The sequence below is a fragment of the Rhododendron vialii genome, chromosome 4a (assembly GCF_030253575.1).
Source record: "Rhododendron vialii isolate Sample 1 chromosome 4a, ASM3025357v1".
Lineage (NCBI taxonomy): Eukaryota > Viridiplantae > Streptophyta > Magnoliopsida > Ericales > Ericaceae > Rhododendron > Rhododendron vialii.
This window is the reverse complement of record NC_080560.1, coordinates 20,374,362-20,395,103: the sequence shown is the minus strand read 5'-3', so window position 1 is coordinate 20,395,103 and position 20,742 is coordinate 20,374,362. Positions and strand designations below refer to the sequence as shown.

Here is a 20,742-nt window from a genome sequence, read left to right as displayed (position 1 = left end):
ACAGCAAAGCACAAAATCGAACTAATAGCAGCTCTAAAGCATACAAAACATACTAAAATATGCAAAGTTTTCGAGACTAGAATAGCCTTCATTGCACCTATAATGACAAGAGAGTCGTACTTTTGTATTCATCATAATCAAAATATGGTGTATCCTATTCAACCTTTTTCAATTCCATCTACAAATCATACAGTAAAACATCATTGAGCAAAAAGAATAAAATAGGTATTAGAAAGTACCAGCTCTAACAGTATTTCGGGGCCAGGCATGTCCTAATTTGGTGTTGACATTTGTTTGCTACGCAAACTCACGCTATCCATCCTTAGTAGGAGCCATGGTGCACCTATTAGCATAAAAGAATAAAGTAGGTATTGTACCGTGCATATAACTTACTAACAGTAAGACTGATATGGCCATAATCAACACTATGGAGCAACCAAATAATCAGGCATACATATGATATGCATAAAAGGGAGTCCACAAATACAGTCATATTCAGAGTAGCATCAATGCAGCACTGATCGCAAATAACAACAAACAGAAGCAGCCAATAAGTACAAAATAGAAGCATAAGAGTAATGAGATTATCTATCATCACATAACTCAACCATATGTACACAACACAAAGAAAGTTTTCATTTCAATTTTTCAACAGTCGTACACCCCTCGGGAGTGGTAGAAGTGATTTCCAAAGATGTCTTATAAAATAGCTGTGTCACAGGAATGGAGTTGGCCCCAAGCATTCTTCATATCATTAATTTTCTACCATGGTTTTCTCTAAGTCTACAAAGTTCAGTTGCACCCACTGGAATGCATGTTACCTTTCAAGGATAAACATGAAGTAGTATTAAACACCCAATAATAAACACCCATTGCTCATATAGCTAACAAAATAAGTATTAAACTTTAAAACCTATTAAGAACATCTGTAAAAAAAAAGAGAATATTGAAGTGATCTGAGAAGGAAAAACATTAACAAAAAGAATTCTAGGAGCAGAACTATTGATGGTACTAGTTCGAGGGCAAAACACATGTTCAGGCTAATAACAACCATTTCATGTCATTTTTCACACCTTTTTTGCAATATAATGACCTAACCCATATAACGAGTTGCCAACAAGCATTAAGAGATTTGCATACAAGCACATTTTTTGATTGCATCTCATTACCTTACCAGGATATGCATTTGTGGCAGCCTTCTTAAATATCTTCATGCAAAACAAGAGCTAAGAACTTCAGTAACCTGGAGTGTCCAGTGGATGTGATCGTAACCTTTCTTTCTTTTTCTTGGTACTTGTAACTTTTCCAAACAAGAAACAAAAGAAAAGGTCTCTGTTAAATTAAATAAGCCAAAATTCAGGTGTTAATTGTCGGCCCATACTGCATAAGGGAGTAGTGCTATAGAACAAAGAAAAGAGCTGAGACAAAAAACTGAAAATTAAAGAAGCCAAAATTCAGGTGTTATTGTCGGCCCATACTGCATAAAGGAGTAGTGCTATAGAACAATCTGCAGCAGATAAATCCTGAAATGAGTCAAAATGTAGGGTCCAGGCTGCAAGTATGAAGTGTAAAATACTAGTGAAATGTCTGGTACTAATTGTTTTGTAACCAGTTCTCATTATTTACGAAATCAACTCACAGGTAATAACTGGGAAATCCAAAGTAATATGTTAGTCTTTAGGTCTTCCAATTTTACAAATTAATGTAACTGTTGACCAGTCCAACTGACCAAATCTTTCAAGTTATGTATTTTGGACCCTTTTTCACAAACCAAACTAATAGTGAACCCATAGACAATATCTTGGAATTAGTATAGGACGAGTAATACAAACTGGAATTACCATTACCACAGATCGTCAATATTCAACAACCACGTTACATGGATGGGTTGTCCAACTGATAAGGAATCTCTCCACCAATTGTTGCAGCCAAACACTCCAAATGTATTCCCTTTGGGATTTGGAATCTGATTCCAAGCTCTATCCCGTGAATAAAATGGGTCTTTACAGAATCAAGTCATTCAGCTATTTGAATAAATAGGCCTAATCTAAAGCGACCAAAACTTAACCAACATTGGTGCTTAAACCATTAGAGAGCACAAATGCAAAAACATGACTGTTGCACCACTTAAATTCCAGAGTTTTGAGGTATCTTATGGGCACGATTATATGCACAATAAGAACCCTGGTAAGCATGGGGCACAGGAGAGAGAAATATAACTGCTAGCACAATATCATCCCAACCACAACAAGAAAGATGCCTGCACCGCCACTGTACCAAGTGACAACATTAAGAAGGAAGAAGGATTACCTGTAAATAGGATTAAAATAGCCAGCACTAGCATCAAATGCTCCAACAAGAAGTGAAAGCGCCACAAAGAAAGCAATCCAATAACGATCTATCATCTGATTGGAAGATCGATAAGAAAATGTAAAATTGGAAAGCATGAGTGATGCAATTTAAAAATATGGAGAAAGAAGTTTAGTTTCACGGCATGAGACTTGCCTAGCATCCGTTGAATCAGGGCTAACAACCTATCTTTTTTCCCAATACTTTGCAGACATAATACTTCAATTGGGAAAAAAAAGCTCTACCAATCCAAGGAGAGGAATTCAATTCAAAATTAATAAGAAGTTATAATGACTGTTCTTAGCCATGTGATTAGCAGACGATGGAATCTTGGTCACATGCACGGGTAAACCAAACAACACCGTATTTAATTAGTAATAAAGGAGCTCAAACCCCATTACTATATATAATATGTTCAAACATAACAAACAGAGGAAGGTTTTCACATATATTACTGGAAGACAAGGATTTTGAACGAAGGATTTTAATAATGCTACCATAATTTTTAAAGAAGATGAAGTGCAGTATGCTCCACATCCAAATAAAATTGTGTTGGAAAGTGAAACTCTAACTTTTTTGGAAACATAGAAAGTGCCCTTTATCATCCTATAACGCAATAAGTTCATAAAACCAGAGTCCAAACTAAAATAATGCTGAATTTGACTTCAAAGTAAGGCTGAAAAGGGTTTATAACATGCCATGGAGCAACATATTGATGAGCCCAATCTATAGGAATCAGAGTTAGCAAGTCTGTTGAAAGTAAAATAGCCTTGTGTTCATTTATCATACCCCAGTCTCCCGATACAAGATAAACAATTAACAACCCTTTTTCCAGATGCTTCCACTAGTATAGGTACAAGATGCCCACCCTTGACCCTAGTCCCTCGGTAATTTCGCATAGGCCTTCTCCAGATTTCCGTGTCTGACAACTCCTAATCAATCCTGGCAATCTCAAACTAGTCTTGCTAAAACTAGCCTATTAACTGGACTGCTGCCCATGAAACTGAACCTCAAATCTAACCCTACCCATTTCTCAATAAGTGCAAGCACTCTATGCCAAAATCTTCCAAAAACTAACGCCCGTCTGTTATTGATTGCCTACAACCAAATCTACTGTTTGTGCCTTACCCAGTTCACATCTGGAACATCTTAAAGATCCACAACACCTTAAAGATGTAAAGAAAAGGATAAAGGTGCAACTGGGATTCTGTAAAGAAGAAAATTATAACATGGAGTAATAATTATCTTTGGCAGCTAGAAAATCAAATCCAAATCCTCTTAAATGGACATGCCACTCGGGACCAAGCTCTTTGGACCAAGTACTTAAACTCAACCCGCAAAATAAAATAAAAGCACTCAGTGTTTATAAGTGCAGAAACTACAATCCACAACACTACACGGCATACCTTGGTTGGATTGCCCCAAGGGCCCTTAGTCCCTGGTGAGAAGGCTCAGATTTGAGTTAGGAGAATCAACCTCACGAAAAACAAATGAAAAAGTAATGAAAGGGTCTGGCTGGCTACCTACTAACTCTCACAAACATACTCTGCTGTAAGTGCAAGTCTTAATTGGAAACGAACAGTTTAATTCAAAACATTTACTAACTCAGAAAATTGTCTTTCTATACACGGATCCATCAGAAAAGAGAATGACAAAAATAATTAGCTTAAGCCTAGTAAGGCACCAGCAAAATTAGTAGACCTAAATTTCTTACTAATTAATCCAAATGTGTTATTCAATCAATATCCAAACTAATCCTTAAACACAAAAAATTAATCATAAAGACATCAACAAACATGAAGTCGTGAAAATAGATACACTTACAGAATAGTTCCTGTATGAAGACCCTGGCCCACTTTGAATGGCAATTGAAAGAGCAAAACATGAAGATATGTATAGCCCCTATGTACAGAAAACTTGTATTGGTTAACAATCTTCAAATCATTCAAAACCCACATTGCCTAATACTTAGAAAGTTAAAAAAAAAAAAAGTGAATCAAGCTTTACTCACTCACACACACACATAAATAGAATCACAGACCAACCAACATCAAGCATCAATAAGTAAATCCCCGAAGAGAAAGCAAAGCCTAGGTAATCGGCTGAATATACAAAAACAAAATGAGTTCACTTAAGTAATAAAACTTGTTTAGGGCTGCTAGTAGAGGAATTTTGCTCGCCAAAGCCATAGATCGGTTGTGCTTGGGTGCTTGGGTGCATGCGCAATGGAGGGATAGAGATCGAGAGGGATATAGAGTTTGACGAATAGGAGGAAATCAAGGACTAGCATTCAGCGAACAGGAGGACCTAAATCCGAACCTCCATCATAATCGAGATCTAGGGTTTTGGTAGCCAAACTGCTGAAATAAAAAGCCCAAAACGAATATATATATATATATATATATATACGTACATATATATCGTGTCTATTGAGAGAGAGAGAGAGAGAGAGAGACCTTGTGAAGTAGAGAGGTGAGGGTTGGGAGCCGTCGACCGTTGGTGCTACTGAAGGAGATGAACGTCATCAATACGCCATGGTTCTGGGGGTTTTTTGCAGAACAAGATGTAGGGGAGGAGGAGAGGAACTGGTGAAATCGAAACCCCTGCTCCAATTCGCACGAACAGATTGAGAAATCTCGCGGAAGCCTCGCTCTTCTCCTCTGTTTTGTGATTTGAATTTCAACGAAGGAAGGGCCTAGAATTTTTCGTGGAACGCTATTGAATGGTTAATGAAACGCTATAGTATATTAGGCGCGAGTGTTTTCTCCTGTTCTAATCACTGAATGCTGTAATTAATTCCCTATTATAGCATTTGTATAAAAACGCTATTAACTAATGTTATTAAAAGGCATATTTGTTGTAGTGACGGCTTTAGACATTGGGAATTTGCCGTTTTCCAGGGTTGCGTAATTAACTTGGACGCAACTGGCGCCGAACAATTAGCCTAAGCTAGATCACTATAATAGTTAATTAGGACTGGCGCCAAACAATTGGCCCCAGCCAGATCCTCGGTAATACTTGCACCATATACTTTTGTTTTGTAGCCTTTGCACAATAACGTCTGTTTCAAACACTTGTGTTTTATCTCCGAAATGCTTGCATGTGCTTGTGGTTGTTGCTAGGGTATGCTTATGCGCCCTGCTTCGGGTAAGCTTATGAGTTGGAAAAACAAGTATTAACCAAAGCACTAACCAAAGCATACTCAGAGAACTAATATGTTCGAAAAATTGAATTTTCAATGCCCCCTGCTTCGGGCGAGCTTGGTAACCATACGGGCAAGGTGTAGACACCCCCTGGAGTGGGACATCGCCATACAGATTGATCATCATTTGTAAGTTTGCTTTCTACTTCATAAACCAAGATCGTGGATATTCCCATGACTAGGAACATCACCACATGATAGCGGTTATCATCAAAACAGAGTCACCACCAAGTTTATGAAAACTAGGAAAAACAAATATAGATTCCAGGTAGGGGAGCCAAAAGTACAATAAGGGGAAGGTGTTAGGCACCCGTCTTTGCCCAGTCGTGAGACTGGCCCATAGTTGTTTGACATTTGATTAACTCATGCCTTATTTAATTCTAAACACATAAACTGGTTATTAGCCTTTAACAGGTGATATGATGAGCCAGAACGATAATTAAAACATGCATAAAAAATAAGCCAAAAATATAAACTGTCCCAGGAAAATAGATCCTTCGGCCAGTGAATAGATGTCACGGCCAAAGGATCCCACTGGATCGATGTATCGGCTGAGGGATTGATTCCCCAGCCGATGTTCTTCCTCACACCAGACTATATGATTAGCAAAAAATCAAAACGCTATGATTACAGTACAAAAATGTAAAAGAGATCAAACCATAGGCCCCTAGGCCTCACCACCTTGATCCCTCAGTTGCATGATTACTTCGGATTGAGTGTGATTGACTGATTTGCTTCTTGGAAACCCTAGGATTAGGGTTTCAACTTCGGGGTATGATCATCGGATTAGCGGCTGCCTTCGGGAGGTTGGGGCTTTTGTAGAGGGGAGTTAAAAGAGTATAATGGCAGAATTTCGTGGCTAGAGAGGGTGTCTTTTGTCTCTAATTTCGAAACCCAAAGGCCCCTTTATATAGGCAATTGATGACTCATTTCAGCCAATCAAATGGCGTGAATCAAAAAGGAATTTTAGGGTTCAAAGATCTCTAAATGTAATCTGCTGCGTGGCCCAAACGCATCGGAAAAAGGCTGCTAGGGTTTTGGTGAATGGATCAAACGATTGACAGAACATTCCAAAATCTGGAAAATAGGCGATCTAACAGCTGAGCAATAGATATGGCAGCCGAGAAAATGATGTCACGGCCGAGGAATGGATCTGGCGGCCGGCTAATCAATCTCTCAGGGAGATTTTCAAGCAACAGGTTTCACGGGCGAAGAAATGATGTTGAGGCCATGAGATTAATGTTACAGCCGATAGAAAGATTCTCCTAGGATACTGTATTTCTGTCTGAAAGGCTATCTAGCTCTGGATTGGGTCCTCTAAGTGGCTCAAAGTACTCACCATAAGTCCACGGGTTCTCGAGAAGTCAATCAGCAATCACTGTATTCATATCATCATCCGGATGGTCCCTAAGGTAGGATTTGAAATAATCTTTAGGCCAAATTGGAGTGTCTTAAGATGCCCCTCTTTGACTGAACTTAGACGGATCGTGAGACATGTTTAAGTAAGAGTCAAAGCTGTAAAAGCAACTCAATTTGGTCCAACCACTATTCCAAGGGTTTTTGAAAAAGGTTTTAGTTTTGGTCTGGCCAGGAGGCTGGCTACGTATTCTATAAGGGAAATTCAGACCAACCGTAGTTCGGAGGGTGATAAAGAAAAATAAAAAAGTTTGGAGGGTTAGAAACAGAAGACGTACCTTCGGGCTTAAAAATGCCATAGTGCAACGTACCTGGGCAATGCCAGGATTTTGGTAGAGAATAGCTGAAGGAGCGCGGGGCTGCCGGGGGAAATTTTGTAGAGAGCATCCTTAGTATTTTGGGGTAGATCAATACACAGCGGGTGAGTCGTTTGCTTTTCTTGATCATCCTTACATTGACTGAAGGGAGCTCGGTAGAGTAGCTTTATCCTTTCGAATGAGCTAGATGGAATTGATGTAATTGGGTGGAATCCAAACCATCTGCTGGGGATGAATTAGACGCTAGTTTTGAGATATGGGGTGGAACCCAAGCCATCTTCTGGAAACAAGTTAGATGCCGATTTTTGAGATATGGGGGCCACAAGGCCAGTAACTGGAGCACGGAGGGTTGAAATGAGGGAACTGAGACACACGGCCGGTTGCAATCATGAGGTGAGAGCCTGAAGTGGTGGAACCGAGGCACGGAGCCGGTTGCAGTCATGAGGCGAAAGCTTGAGGAAACAGAGCTTAGAGCTTGAGGTGATAGAACCGAGGCGTAGAGCCGGTTGCATTCTGAAGGTCTATGCACAGAGCTTTCCCATCATAAATTATCAAAGTGCTGGACCGATCAATAAAACCGAGGCGTAGAGCTAGCTGACTACAGGATTGACCTATTTCATGAGTGAGAGAGAGATGCAAAATATGTATATGTGTATGATGATGGTTGGATGTGAATAGAAATAATGATGCTGATGGTTATGCAGACTCGATGTGATTAATGGTGATGCAATATGTGCACGGCCCCCTCCATGTATGTTTGCTTTAAGCGTAGAGCTTCTTTCAAGTTCTGGACTTAAGCATTTAGAGCATAGAGCTCGAGCATTCGGAGGGTAGAATCCAAGCATTCAAAGTACAAGCTTTGAGCATCCAGTACGTAGTGGTTGGGCATTCAAGCGTAGCGCTTGGGCATTTAAGTGTAGAACTTGAGCATCCAGTACACAGTGGTTGGGCATTCGAAGAGCTTCGAGCATTCAAAATGTTGGATTTTGAGCATTCAAGCGTAGAGCTTGAGAATAGATGATATCTTGTTGGTTGGGGCGGCGTAGAGCTAGTTAAGATAGTGGGTGTAGAGCCACTGAGTAGTGGGCGTAGAGCCACTGAGATAATGGGCTTGGAGCCGCTAAGTGGTGGGCGTAGAGCCGCTAAGATAGTGGGCTTGGAGCCGTTGAGTAGTGGGTATAGAGCCGTTAAGATAATGGGCTTAGAGCTGTTGAGTAGTGGGCATAGAGCCGCTGAGATAATGGGCTTAGAGCCGCTAAGTGGCGGGCTTGGAGCCGCTAAGTGGTGGGCTAGGAGCCGCTAAGTAGTGGGCTAGGAGCCGCTAAGATAATGGTAGTGGTATTAAGGCATTGATCCGCTGAGCGAGTATGCACAGAGTTGTCAAGCATGTGAAACTGCTGAGATAGCGAGCGTAGAGCTGCTGAGATGGTTAACTTGGAGTTGTTGAAGGAGCTTAGAATTGCTGGGTGATAGTGAGTATAGGCGTAGAGTCGTTTGAGATGGTGAACATGGGCAAAGAGCTGTTGAATGAGCATAGAGCTACAAAGTTGCTAGGCGAGCTTAGAGCTACTCATGAGCTTGGAATTGTTGAGGTAGCGAGCGTAGAGCTGCTGAGATAGTGGGCTTGGAGCAGCTGAGTGGTGGGCGTAGAGCCGCTGAGATAGTGGGCTTGGAGCCCTGTGATAGTGGGCATGGAGCCACTACGTAGTGGGCGTAGAGCCACTGAGTGATTTGATAGTAGGTATGAGATGATGATAGGCATGGAGCCGCTATATAGCTTGACAGTAGTGAGCTTATGGGCGCGGAGCCGCTAAGGTGGTGAATACGGGTGAACGGTTTGAGTAATGAGCACGTGGTTGGTGAATGAGTGCACAAGGCTACCGAGTGACTGAAGTGAGTATAGTTGAGGTAATAGGGCTTAGTACTTCTGGAGTATGGTGATCGGAAACATCAAAGATCCTTTAATCAGGTGAGAAAGCTTTTGGAGAATTCCAAAGGAGGGGCTTGATACTAGTGCTTGAGATTCAATATGCTCGAGGATGCCCATAAGGCTAGTCCTAACCACATTGTATTGGCTCGGGAACGCCCCCAAGGCTATCATTACTCATCGCTGGCTCTGTTGGTCATGGACCTAGAATTTCATAATTGCTCGAATTAATGCACTGAGCAAAATCTGATGTAGCTGTAGAAAATGGATTAGGGGGCCAGGAGATAGATCACGCGGCCGAAGAATTGATGACTCGGCCGAGATAGTGATGTCTCGGCCGTGAGAACGCCAATAGTCAGGGAAATCAATTTAAGTTGGTTTTAATCGATCCCTCGGTTCATTTAATCTTTTCTCTCCTCCTCTCTTCTTCTCCGTCCTTCTTGTCTGAGTACCTCCGATCACTACCACCGTTCACCGTTGTTCTCCTCTGCCACCACGGTTCCTTCTTGCCGTCGTTGCTCCTTCACCGCCATTTGTTCCTCTTTTCCGGTTGTAATGGCTTCTTCCGAGGCCAGTGACTTATCGCTGTCTTCTTCTACCGACATTCCACCGTCTGTTCCGGGTTCGTCTTCGCATCCTCTATGTAGGTGCGAATATCCTTCTTCTGACGAGGAGGCGATTGGGGAGGTCGGTCCATTTGTTGCTATTACCTACGTTCTTCCTTCACGTAGGTTAGGTTCTGGCGGATTTTTGCAATACCGCCCTCCTATTGGTGGCTCAAAGGCCGAGATAGTCCGTAGGGAGCCTGAGCAGCACTTAAGTGTTCTCAATGTTCCGGTAAGCTTCCTGAATTTCCTGAGAAACAAAAAGTTTACTTTTTAATCCATAGTTAATTTTGTATAATTTTCTTTTATTTGCGGGATGAAATCCCTTTTGGCTAGAAGCATGAATGAGAAGGTCCCGTAGTAAGGTCGAATTTGTTTTGTTAAAAGATGCTAAAATAATCGTGCCCCCTATTTAGGCAATGCATGCTTTTTCGATGTCAACTTGGTGCTCCTAGCCTCTTATTTGTTTATGCAATCATGAGATTAACTCCTAGAGGCCGGGAGGTGCACAAGTGGTTTTTGACCTTGCCAAAGTAGGCTTGGGAACTGGTACGCACTGCTGGTTTTGAGTCATTTACTCTGGGCCTCAAAGATCGATTGGTCGCTGATGACCTCGCTAGTTAAGAGATTGTGGGATACCACCAATGCATTCCACTTCTCCTCTGCTGGTGAGATAACGATCACGCCGGGTGATTTCTCCCTTCTGTCTGGTTTGCGGGTAGGTGGGACCCCTCTTCGGATTGATCCCCAGCTTTGGCAACAGGAGGGGACTTTGGAGTGGTTCTTAGGCAACATGTCTCCTCTTCACTTGCGAGGTCACCTCGACATCTCTTGGCTGAGCAAGACTTTCATGAAGGCTGGTATTTTGACTTAGGTGAGCCTTGAGCAGCTGACACGGGCCTTCCTCCTCTACCTCTTTGGGCAAACATTGTTTGCCAAAAAGGATAGTTCGGTGCATATACAGTTTTTGGCCCCTTCGAAGTATTTGGAGGCTGCATGGGAGTTTGATTAGGGATCATCTACTTTGGCCAACTTGTATGGCAATCTTGGAGCTTGTTCACGGGATAAGAGTTTTATCCTTGGCAGTCACTACTGAGTGCTTGAGGTACATCCTTCTCCTTTACTTCATTCTTTTTCACTCTGATTGATACTGAGTCATGTTATTTTCATCTTTCAGCTCTGGGCTTTCGAACATCTTCTTCAGTTTCCCACTGACACTAGACATGAAGATGATGTAAGGAGGTATTCCCGAGCAGATACATTTAGTTGCCGAACACGTGATATTTGGGAGCACGTGGTAAGTGAGACAAGACATATCGCCGGGCAGTAGGGTGAACAGCGATATGGACCAATGATATGGGAAGTCATTGATCCATGTAGTCTGTTCGGCTAATTAAAGACCAAATAACATGAGAAGTCAGTGGTGTAAACTAAACTATTCGGCAGATAGAGACATTCTGATTACGTTTGGACCAAGTTACATGTGAAGTAGCTGGTCCAAGAAATCTGTTCGGCAACGAGTTGGCCGAACAAGGAAAGAACTCCAGTCAAGTATTGGAGCATAGGCAACATTCTGGAAGAATCCAGAATGTGTGGTATTCCGTTAAGGAATAAGATCCCGAGAATATAGGATCTGAGAGAGATACCCAATGAGAATGGGATGTTCGGCCAGTAATGGAAAAGAATCCTAAAAGGACTCTTTTCTAATGAATTGATAAAGGAAACGAGAATCCTTGATATCCTGGGTTTCCTATACGAGTTGGGAATCCTATGGCAAAAGGGATGCTTGGGCGCCAAGCATACGAATGTTTATATAAACAGAGTAAACCTAGAGGTAAAAGGTACGCAATACACTGCATTCTTATTGCTTTCCTACTGATAATTAGGGTTGAACTGCTAAGTACGTGATACTAACTTTGGCATCGGAGGGCCTTTGCCACGAGAGGCAAAGGTGCGCTCACCCCCTGTCTATTTTGCAGATTAGGGTTCCGACGACGAATTAGGGTTCTGGTGAAGAGGCACGAGTAAGCCGTTGCAGTCCAATTGATCCAAAGCATCAATTGTTTTCATCCCCCTACAATTGGCGCCGTCTGTGGGAAAGAACAAATTTCTTTGAAAAAATAATCATGATGGAAGAAGATCCAGTTACTCCGTTTAGTCCAAAGGACCAGTTGGGTGGGGGAAGAGATAAATCCCCACCAGGCGCTCCGAGAAAGCCCACCGGTAGACATGACAGAGATAACTCCAAAGAAAAAGGAGACAAAACTGCTACTGGCTCCACGAGAAGGAGTAGGTCTCATCGAAGAGAAGAGCCAGCCACCCGTTCAAGAAGTATACACAATGATAACGATGTCCTTGATAAAAAGAGAAGGGAAATCGAGGAGTGTGCTCGTTTAATTAAGAAACGAGAGTACGAGATACATGAGTTGCAGCGGGTACGAGAGCCCCCAGAAGATTCTGGACTCTCTCGTAGGCATTCCCAGAGGGACGGACGGACTCTGGTAATCCATAAGCAGACTCATTCACGGAGAAGAGCGAGCAGGAGTCCTACCAAAGGGCGATTCGAAGCTTCTCTAAGAAAAAGGAGAAGCAGAAGTAAAAGCCGAACACCGGAGAGAAGGGCTTCTTCACGAAAAAGAAGGAGCAGAAACAGAAGTTCCACCCCCGAGGAGGAGGGAACAAGGAAACACCATCGAGATAGGTACGAGAGACCTGATGCTGATTGGGCCAAGGCCACGGCTCACAAGTCAAAAGAATTCGAGGATGGGACAGTGACTGCACGAGAAGCAGCACGCAAGGCACTAAGTAATATTGCAGCCTCCCCCTTTACCAAGCGGCTACAAGAGGCTAGGTTGCCGAGCAGAGTGAAGCACGGTACGTTCGTACTTTACGAGACAAATACGGATCCCGTGGCTCACATACAGCATTATCAACAGGCTATGTTTATGCATGAAGGGGATGATTCCATCTTATGCAAGATGTTCCCCTCCAGTTTAGGCAAGGTGGCTTTATCCTGGTTTCATAAACTGGCCCCACGATCCATACGAGGATGGAGGCAGTTGGCCGAGGAATTCACTGCTCGGTTCTTGACAAGCAGAAAAGCCCCAAAGACCTTTGAGAGTCTTTCCACCATGAAACAGGAGGAGAACGAGCAGATCAGGGATTATGCAAAGAAGTACTGGGAAACTTTCAACGAGATTGAAAGCTGCAGTGAAGAGTACGCAATTGCTACCTTCAAGACTGGTTTGCTTGTTCGGGGAGAGCTGCGTCGTTCATTGAATAAACATCCGGTAGCCACACTGGCTAAATTGATGGAACGGATAGAGCAACACGCCAGAATGGAGGATGACATACTCCGTGAGGATGGCAGGACGGTTGCCGAACAACCGAAGACACCTGCCAAAAAAGTGGATAAGCCAGAGCCCAAGACTTATAGAGAGAGAAGGGAATATGGGCAGGCTAAGAAAGAGCCGTACAAGGATAAGCAAGCTCCTGACCCCAAATCTTTCTTTTCTATCACTACGGTTTGGAAGGAACCAATTTATAGGATTCTTTATCGAATAAAGAATCAGCCATATTTTAAATGGCCCCCGAGTCTAGGCGGAGACAAGGATGCAAAACGTGCTACGAATCAGCACTGCAGTTACCATAAAGATTGGGGCCATATGACTGAGGATTGTAAGATGTACAAGAGACACCTTGATGATCTGGTCTCGCGGGGCTATCTCAAGGAATTCATCCAGGAGGATCCAAAGGAGAAAGGGAAAGCTATGGAGCTGGGTTACGAGCAAAACCCTAAAGGAGTAATCCATATGATACATGGGTTGGCCACACCTTATACGAGAAATGAGGTTAGGCTGTTACAAAGGCAAGTTAAGCACGATCAGCATGTGATGCGACTGGGAAACAAGAGAGGGCGAGAGAATGATGTGTGCAAAGAGAGCATAACATTCACTGATGATGATCTGGGAGAGGTCCAAATACCCCACAACGATGCTTTGGTTGTAACCCTACGAGTTGGGGAATATGACATTGAAAGGATTCTAGTGGACTCAGGGAGTTGTACAGAGGTGTTGTACTACGATGCGTTCAAGAAGCTGGGGCTGGCCCAGACAGACTTAGAGCAGTCTACAACGCCTCTGATTGGGTTCGGTGCAGGAGCAGTCTGGCCTCTTGGAAAAGTAACACTACCTGTTCGGGCTGGGTCAGTGGTGTTGAGGACAGATTTCTTAGTTGTTGATGTTCCTTCTTCCTATAACACGATTATAGGGAGAATATGGTTGCACAAAATGAGAGCAGTCTCCTCCACTTATCACCAGATGGTGAAGTTCCCAGGATCAAATGGGGTAGAGATACTTAGAGGCAATCAGAAAGTGGCCCAACAATGTTTAATCTCCATTATTAAAAGAGCCCCGAAGGTCCACCACGTTCATACATTAGAAGTACCAGATCAACCAACTATCGAGGATGTTGGAAGAACTCCGGCTGAAAAAGTGGTTGAAGGCTTGGAAAAGATTCAGATCAACGAGACTGATCCTGAAAGATATTTCTTAATTGGAGATCATTACCAGCAGAAGAAAAGGCTGAATCAATAAGATTTCTGAAGGAATACATTGATGTATTTGCATGGGTGCCAGAGGAAATGCCCGGGGTGGATGCAGGTGTGATCTGTCACCATTTAAACATTGATCCTCAGCACAAGCCGATCATTCAGAAAAAACGGAGGGCATCCGTGCAGCATGTGAATGCAGTAATTGAGGAGGTCGATCGTTTACTGGAGGCTAAAGCAATACGTGAAGTCTACTACCCAGAGTGGTTATCCAACACCGTTGTGGTGAAGAAAAAGAATGGAAAGTAGCGTGTCTGTGTAGACTTCACAAACCTAAACAAAGCGTGCCCTAAGGATAGTTTTCCTCTGCCCAGGATTGACCAATTGGTTGACGCAACCGCTGGTTACGAGTGAATGAGTTTTCTCGGTGCATATCGAGGATATCATCAGATTGCTATGTTTGGACCTGATCAAGAGAAGACTTTGTTTATTACACCACGAGGGTTGTACTGCTATAGTGTTATGCCATTTGGGCTGAAGAATGCTGGGGCAACATACCAAAGACTTGCAACCATCATGTTCAAAAAGCTCCTTGGAAAGACCATGGAAGTCTACATAGATGATATGGTGGTAAAGAGTCAAGAGAAACGGGGGCATGTAGCTGATTTGAAAGAAGTTTTTCGAAATCTTGAGGAAATACAAACTAAAACTCAACGCTTCGAAATGTGCGTTTGGAGTTGGATCAGGAAAGTTCCTGGGTCATTTGGTGACCATGAGAGGGATAGAGGCTAACCCTGATCAAATTGCAGCCCTACAGAGGCTACAAAGTCCCAAAACCACTAAGGAAGTCCAAAGGTTGACTGGAATGGCTGCAGCACTTAATAGGTTCATCAGCAGGTCAAGTGACAAGTGCAGACCCTTTTTTCAGTTATTGAAAAAGAGGGAGGGATTTGAATGGGGAGCAGAATGTGAGCAAGCCTTCCAGGTCCTGAAGAAGTACCTGGCCGAACCCCCACTTTTGTCAACTCCACAGCCAGGTGAGTCTTTAATTTTGTACTTAGCAATTTCCGAGCATGCAGTAAGTGCAGTCCTGTTAAGGGATTTGGGAATCGAACGAATCTCTATTTATTATGTTAGCAAGACATTGCTGGATGCAGAGACGAGATATCTGCCCTTAGAAAAACTTGTCCTGGCACTTAGGACAGCCATCAGGAAACTACCACACTACTTCCAAAGCCACAAGGTTGTGGTTTATACCGAGTTTCCATTAAAATCACTGCTACGAAAGGCAGACTTCTCTGGAAGGATCTCGACATGGTCCGTCGAATTGAGCCAGTACGATATCGATTATCAGCCACGCACGGCAGTCAAAGGCCAAGTGCTGGTTGATTTTGTGGCAGAGTTTTCTCCTACGGTGGCTCCCCTGCCTCCTACGAGAAAGGAACATGCAACAGAGACATCACCCATAAAGAACCAACCCCCAGCCGAGCAGGATCCTATGGAATGGAGGCTATTCGTCGATGGATCAGCATGTAATACTGGTGCAGGAATTGGAATTGTCCTTTTTCCTCCTGAAGGAGTGCTGATTGAACTATCTGTTCGGCTTGGATTCAGTGCATCGAATAATGTAGCAGAGCATGAGGCACTCTTGGCTGGATTGAGGAGTGCAAAGACCCTAAAAGTAGAACGGGTTAGGGTGTATTGTGATTCACAGCTTTTGGTGAATCAGCTGTCCGGCGAATATGAAACTCGAAATGAAAAAATGATGGCCTACGTACAGGCAACCAAGGACTTGCTTGATACCTTCGAAAGGGTATATATTGAACAGATAAGTTCTGGACAGAATGCTCATGCAGATTCATTAGCTTGGTTGGCTGCAGCTGTACCAACTGAGTTCAAAAGGAAGGTGGCAGTAGAATATCTGAATGAGCCGAGCATTGGGAGGAGTGTAGACTTGGTCTTGGACGTGAACCAAGGACCAAGTTGGATGGACCCAATCATGGAGTTCTTACGAGACGAGATACTCCCTTCTGACAAAAAGGAGGCTCACAAGACAAGGATCAAATCTGCTAGGTTCTGGCTGTCCCCAGAGGATAAGTTATACAGGAAATCCTTTACAGGCCCATATTTGCTATGTGTGCATCCTGAGATGGTGCAGAAATTTCTTCATGAAATCCACGAGGGAACATGTGGGAGCCATGTTGGAGGCAGATCCATTGCCCACCGAGCAATTACCCAAGGCTACTGGTGGCCACACATGCAGGAAGATGCAAAGGTGTATGTGAAGATTTGTGAGAAGTGTCAAAAATTCTCACCAATGATTCGAACACCCGCCGAAGATCTGGTGCCTTTGACAAGTCCCTGGCCGTTTGCTCAATGGGGGATGGACATTGTGGGTCCACTACACAAAGCAACTGGGAATCAAAAATTCCTACTTGTGGCAACTGACTATTTTACTAAGTGGATTGAGGCAGAACCGCTGGCCAAAATCACTGAACCTATGATAGAAAGGTTCGTGTGAAAAAGCATTATCACTCGCTTCGGGGTCCCCTATTCATTGGTAACAGACAATGGATCCCAATTTCAGAAGAAATTCAAGGCTTTTTGTGTCCAGTATGGAATACGAAATTACTATTCCACCCCAACCTACCCTCAGAGTAATGGGCAGGCAGAGGCGTCTAATAAAACTATCCTTGACGGGATCAAGAAAAGGCTGGACAAAGCCAAAGGGAAGTGGCCGGACGAGTTACCGTTAGTTTTGTGGGCTCACCGAACAACGCCTAGGAGGTCTACGGGAGAGACCCCCTACTCATTGGCATATGGAACAAAGGCAGTCATACCTCTAGAAGTAGGTTTGCCGACCAACAGGACCGTTTTGGTTGAAAGTGGAGGCAATGACAGGGCCCTCGAGATTGAGCTTGATCTCACCGAAGAACGAAGGGAACGGGCCCTGGTGCATCTGGCTTCTTACCAGGAACAGCTGATGAAAAGCTATAACAAACATGTTCATCCTCGAGAATTTGGTGTTGGGGACCTCGTAATACGAAAAGTGCTCGGCAACACAAAGGTGGCCAACGAAGGCAAGCTGGGGGCCAACTGGGAAGGCCCATATCGAGTGACCGAGATTGTAGGCATAGGGGCCTATCGATTGACAGATCTGGATGGTAATCCAATTCCAAGGCCTTGGAATGTCCATAATCTACGAAAATTCTTTGTTTAAAGGAGCATTAAAAATTCTGTTTTAGATTGCACTACGTGATTGTGTGGGAATTACGAATATAATTCCCTTGTTCTAGTTTTATTGTTTTAAATTGCAAGGGGTACGAGTAACGCCCTCTTGAGTTTTTCAGATTATGAATAAAATCGCTTTTTGCAGTATAAATATTGTGTTCATCTTAAGAATACGAATTCTGGGCTTAATTTTTCCTCCTTCGTATTGGGGAGCAGGGAACGGGCACTTATACACGTGAGTACGTGAAACTAAACAAGTATGAATACACTTGTACGTATTTTTTAAGTACGAGAAACTTTAATTCACTAAACAAGTATGAATACACTTGTACGTATTTTTTAAGTACGAGAAACTTAAATTCACTAAACAAGTATGAATACACTTGTACGTATTTTTTAAGAAACTTAAATTCAGTTCCAACAAGTACGAGAAACGTAGAACGTTTTTTAAGTACGAGAAACTTAGAACGTTTTATAAAGTACGTGACACTTAACGAGTATGAAACACTTGTATGGATTTTTAAGTACGTGAAACTTAAAACTCAAGTATTTTTTAAACAAAGTACGAGATACTTAGAAATTCATGCGTACGTGAAACTTAAACTGCAGTTCACAAGTACGAGATACTTAAAGCATTTGTTTCGAAATACCTGAAAAAGTACAGGCAATGATGATTCACAAGATTTGCTACGTATTGAAAGCAAACAAACAAAGATCAAAGTACGAAATACTTAAACTAATTTGCATCCGAACAGATGCAACAACAAGGGAAACCGAGCAAAATACCACGAAGGGCCGAATACCTGTATCAAAAGTATTGAAAGTACTAGCGCCACACAGGGCTAATGTTTACGGTCACACAGGACCAGCCAAATTGTTTTGAGGGGATTTTTTGAGCAAAAACTTACCAAACTTTAATCCAGGCTTTGGACATCTGAAAGTGTCCTGTCTTGTTCCTCCGCTGTGGTATCACCATCAGTAGCATTCTCCTCCAAGTTAATGGGCTCAAGGGTCGAAACCCGAGCAGGAGATTGAGCAGGGTGCACGTCTGTGGGTGTGTCTTCCTCAGCATTAGCAAATTCTTCAATTTGCTGTTCAATGTCATCCTCTGGATGTCCTACTGGTTCCTGAATGTTCTGGGAACGCGTGCTCGGCAGATCATTGTCAACCTAGAAGGGTGAATCTTCAGCAACCCCTAATTTGGTCAGACAGGCCTCCCAGCTGGCAATCCAGATCTGGTCCTGTATAGCTGGCATCTGTTCGACGTAACTTGTTGTTGTGGCGTCAAAACCCTTCTGGTACCCTTCTTCATAAGAAGCTTTTTTGGTGCTATCAATCTCCTGCTATCAATCTCCAACAAAGCCTGGTTTAGGCTCTCCTCGGCAATTTCGAGTTTGCCTTTGGCTTCATCGAAGTCAGACTTGGCTTTGTCTCTTTCCCTTTCCAACCTAGAGATTGTTCGAAGCAATCGAGTGTTGTCATTCATCAGCTTGATTCTTTCAGTATCTGCCTCTTGATATTTTTGGCCCAGAGTGACCATCTTTTGAATGAACTGAGAAATAATAATAAGTTTAGATCTACAAATTCTACAGCAAAGGGGTTCAAAGCCTAGAATTCATGAAAATAACACTAACTCACCTTAATTCCACTGACGAGTCCAGTGGACACTAGCCGGTCAGGTGAAGATCCAGATTCTTTCTGCATGTCAACAGGGAGTAGCAACCCTTGAGCCAGGGCAAGTGCTGTTTCTGATGAACTAGCATTGTCCCCAACATGAACAGGACGGTCTCCCCTAGTGAATGGAGGAGTCCATGTTTGGGGAAGTACTTGAATAGTTGGCGACGTAGGGAGATGGGTTTTTGTATCAGCTTGTGAAACGGTACCAGCTGGGTCTTCAGGCCTAGGCCGTTTGTCTCTATGAACGTCACTAGCCTCTACAGAAGTGTCCACTTCACGAGGGGAAGAGGAAGACCGAGCAGAACCACCCCTGGTACGACGGGGTGGTGGGGGAGCAAGCCCAGTAGAGGGTGCCCGGCCAGCACCACGCCCTCTGGATGAGACGGTAAGCAGAGAACTTAAGTTTAAAGGTTGACGAGACATACTTGCTGAGTTTGTAGGAGAAGGAGAATATCCAGCCGAGGATGATTGGCTAGTGTCACGATTTAATAATGGTTGTTCGGGTTCACGATAAGAAACAACCTGTCTTTGAGAAGGTCTTCGGAGTCTCAAATGGGGTAGAGGAATGCCTTCTGAAATAGGGACTTCACCCAGCTGCCCGGCTATCGTCACTCTAGTGTTAGCTCTTTGAATTCTTGGCTGGGGAGCAGTTGAAGTAGAGGCGGCGCTGGTGCTGGGGTTGGCAAGCCTCCTGTCAGTTACACCTCTGTATGAAGGGTCGTATCCCAGCAATACGTCAGCATCACGACCCCGACCTGCTGTTCGGGTACCAGGCTCGCCTGTATACTTTAAAAGCTTGTTGATGTCTTCTATTCGGACGTTGCTCGGTACATGTCTAGGACGCTTGTTAGCGTTTTCAGCTGCAAGATCGAAATTGAAAAAACCAAAATCAGACACATAGAAAAGCTACGAGAAAGCAGTAAACGAAAATATTGCACAAAACAAAAAATGAGGAGCATACGTGGGTATCCCCATATGTGGGGGCAGTGGAGGCCCACCACTTGACCATCCTCTCCTAGTGGCTCAAAGGCTCCAGTAACGTAAAGAAAATCAATCTCATGATTCCGAGCAGAATCTGGCAGGTTGAGCACGAGATGCTTTTCTGCCCTTCTTACTTTGAAATAGTAGGTATTGTATTCAGGGTTTAGTACAATACTGTACCATCATTGAATATCCCAAATTCCTAGCTGGGTCCCCAGAATCCTATTCAAAGCAACTACTCCCATTATCAGCCTAAAAACATTTGTCGATATTTGCATAGGGGTGAGATAGTACCAGCTTAGGATCTGACGAAGTAGTGGATGAAGGGGAAATCGGACTCCACCTTCGACAATTGCCACAATAGGGATACACATTTTATCCCATGAGCCAACATCCCTATCTGCTCCTAGAGGGGCGAGTTTGAATCCTACGTTATCAGGAATGCCATATTCTGTTCTAAATGCCGCCATGACAGCAGGGGTATCGCA

The 20,742-nt window shown here is 43.3% G+C and overlaps 1 long non-coding RNA gene across 1 annotated transcript; it reads right to left on the bottom strand.

Annotated features, from left to right (window-relative positions):
- Positions 1-1,078: 1,078 nt before the first annotated feature.
- Positions 1,079-4,901, bottom strand: LOC131322443 (uncharacterized). Its single transcript, XR_009198842.1, has 3 exons — positions 4,806-4,901; positions 4,174-4,656; positions 1,079-2,405 (listed from the first exon to the last, which is right to left on the bottom strand). It is a non-coding gene; the product is annotated as an uncharacterized LOC131322443 (long non-coding RNA).
- Between the last annotated feature and the right edge of the window lie 15,841 nt (positions 4,902-20,742).